This window comes from Varroa jacobsoni, unplaced genomic scaffold, assembly GCF_002532875.2.
Source record: "Varroa jacobsoni isolate VJ856 unplaced genomic scaffold, vjacob_1.0 scaffold_230, whole genome shotgun sequence".
Lineage (NCBI taxonomy): Eukaryota > Metazoa > Arthropoda > Arachnida > Mesostigmata > Varroidae > Varroa > Varroa jacobsoni.
The window spans coordinates 10,118-13,474 of record NW_019213132.1 but is presented as its reverse complement, the minus strand read 5'-3'; positions in this window follow the sequence as shown (position 1 = coordinate 13,474).

Genomic DNA, 3,357 nt, shown 5'->3' with positions numbered 1-3,357 from the left:
ATATATATATATATATATATATATATATATATATATATATATATATATATATGTAGGCGAAATGGAAAATCAAGAAAGATACCATTTTGCGTCAATAATGACAGACCAAGGCGAATGTGTAGTCGTCTAACAGTGAAAATCCCTGAACAAGCAGTTTCCCTATAAAAATTTCTCATACAATGTAATTTATTTTCAACGCAGATATACACCCTCATGATATGCCATACGTTGTTCATTCGCTTGAACGTCCAGACTGGAAAAAGTTTATTGTAGACAAGCTGAAATGATGTAAAGAGTTATTGAAAATCAAATCTTACCTTAAGACAAATTTTGAGAGACTGATTGTCCTGTTTCATTTACCCTGTTGATGGTATATAAATCTAAAGTAATCGATATCACCTTGTTAACCAAATTACAGGCATGAAAATACGAAAATAAAACAGTCTCGCTAGAGTTTAATGTGCTCTAGGTAAAACCTCTTTGCGTTGCCTATTCTTTGTAAGTCCTATCAAAACCATAGTCTCTAACTGGTACAATTAATCCTAATAGGACAAAATAAATACTATTCCTAATTGTATGAGTGTACAAATAGCAGAAACCGAGTTCTTTAGGTTTTACTTTTGAAAAATTTAACGAAACCCCTATTCTACAAAAGCCATTCCCTATCTTAACCGAAGTATACTATGCGAATCGAGTGAATATAACAGTTAAAATTAAATACGTGACCATGAATGTTATGCAGCTTAGAAAAAAAAAAACACCTATTTAAGGAATGACCTGCCTCGTCTAAACAACGACCTGAAACGATCTGACCTCACTCCCCGAAAAACGATACGTTACGTCGCAGGTCGTCGAACGCGTATAAAGCATATGATAAACTGTACGACTTCTAACTAGGGCTAGTAGGAGCGAGGTTAGCGCTCTAGGTATGTCAATAGAAAATGAAAATCACGCAGCTTCTGCTCATTGTTACACGGACACGAATTACTATAAACACATCTTGAGGAGATAATTGGTATAATAAGTTAGCCATATTATTGTATTATCATATATATATATATATATAGCCATATTGTATGAAACCATTAAAGGAGTGTCGACTGCGCTCGAAGGTTTCAGCTCTGCAACAAAGTATCCTGTTAGGCAGAATCAACGATTGTCGCAAAGCCTGGCTTAATGTCTCTAGAGCATTCTATTGCTACATATACTGTCGCATTTTTAACAAATTCCTTATTTTTTATCTCCTTTCCATTCCTCATGCTTATACCGATACATTTGTTGTAAAGTCACCACCGAACTAAAAATACTGGTCGAAGTACCAGTGATAAGGCAAGCCCTTGAAAACGTCCGCTGCCGCTGGAGCAGCCGATTCGCGCGCCGGGAAAAGGGAAGCGAATCTAAGTCACTATTGTAGCTTCCACTTCCAGCTCGCATTGCGGTAACTGGTTGAGCGTGTATGAGTGAACGAATGCCCAAGGGACCTCTTAGCAGAATCGCACGAGGTCTTGGCGGTCTATAGGGCAGCAGAAGCACGAGAACCTTCGGCTAGCATCAAGAATGGGACTTGTAGGTCTTTCTATGTCGTTTGTCAAAGGCGCCTCGCTTTCTGCTTTTGCCCCTGTCGGCGCTTTACCTCACCCACCACAGCATACCAATTACGTTATTACCTCCTTCCTTTCTTGCTGGCGCGATGCTAGCAGAAGCTAAATCTACTCAAATGGGCTGGCTCAACGATGGGCCTTCGGCCTTGCGAACTGGCATGCCACCAAACCCGCGGAGCTGTCAGGTCGCTTTTACTGTTGCGGAAGTAACGGCACAATGTCTATAGCACGAACGAACCATCCTAGTGGTGTAATTTGCCTGCAACGCTACGAAGGACCTCCGTGACGCCTACTTGCTGCCACGTTACGTTGACAAATAATGCCACCAGGACAACCGACCGACCGCTCGCAGTGCCTGTCTCCAGTGCCATGTGTGCTTTACTGTCATGAGGCGGTGTGGCCCTGGACGATGCATTTCGGTTACTCTGCTACCACTCCGTCTGCTGTAAGTATCTGCTCTATTGGTTTTTTCGTGTTTGGCTATGCCCCGTTTGTCCAGCCCTCGGGTTGGCCCGCCGCAATATGTGCTGACGTGTTTTGCTTTACTTCCCGCGCCGCCGTGGCGGAGACATACTTTATCGGGATATCCGTACGGAAACAGACATAAAAAAAAGAATGAAGGAATGGGCTTAGCGGAGGACGAAAAGTGATTCCAGGTGTTATGTGATTCGACCGCCGTTCTTGTCCCTGAGCGGTGGCGCTGCTGCTACGTATAAGTCAGAGTTCCATAGTTCGACACATGCTGGTACATAAATGTGGATTGTTGAACGCGGGACGACAGAATATATAGATACTAGACCAAAATTGTGTGGGTAATGTAATTGGCGAGCTAACACAGGATGTCAGCTCAGAAACTTTAGTTAGAACAGAAAGACAGCTTCTCTTATAATTAGTAATTAATATCTTAGCTATTGCTAGTTGGAGAATTTAGGAGCCGTAATAATTGTACACGCTTGTGCTTCAGTTAAAACATGGCTGAACAGAAGGAAAAATGGAAAGTTTTGTAGCTGTGATCGGTCACACAAAGTAAGTCATACATTACATGTCATGACCACAAAAATCTTGCGTTCGTGTCCAAACGTACCAATACCTATCGGTCACGCTGATGATCATGTGAAAACGATAGTCATTGATTGCTCGAGGGGGTGCATGTCTCTACGACAGGTTCCTAAGCCTGCACTAGGCTATATTTGCTAATTTAATTCTGACTTAACCTTGAATTTAACAGTGTACGTCAAGTAGAATGATACGACACAGTCTCAGAATAGACAAGCTCTATAATGAAAACGTCTATACGCATTTTCGACAAATCTTTTCACTAAGATATTCGTACTTGTTTATTTTATCAAGGCGCCTAAAGGCAGAGCCCTATCACTTCTGGCCTGCTGGACAAGACCGCCATCTTAATTATCTATAGCGATCTCTACGTTATCATATTTAGCTATCTAGCCTTTATTTGTCATTTCATATCATCATCTCATTAATTTTTCCACCAGTGAGCCACATTTGCCGAACTGCGACAAATGGCCATATTCGTTTGCCGCTCACTAACAGTAGGAGACGTCCAGTCGGCAGGTGCATGCGACCTTCCCTGTTTTGGCCGTGTTTCAAGCACTTATGCTGTCAACGCACATATCTGATTACTACCTTTATATAAGACTCTTTTACGACATATAAGACAATTTTCAGTAAGCGCAGACAGCTGCAATAGGCCAGGCTACAGGGCCAATTGGGTGGTAAGAGTCGCCTTTGTTCC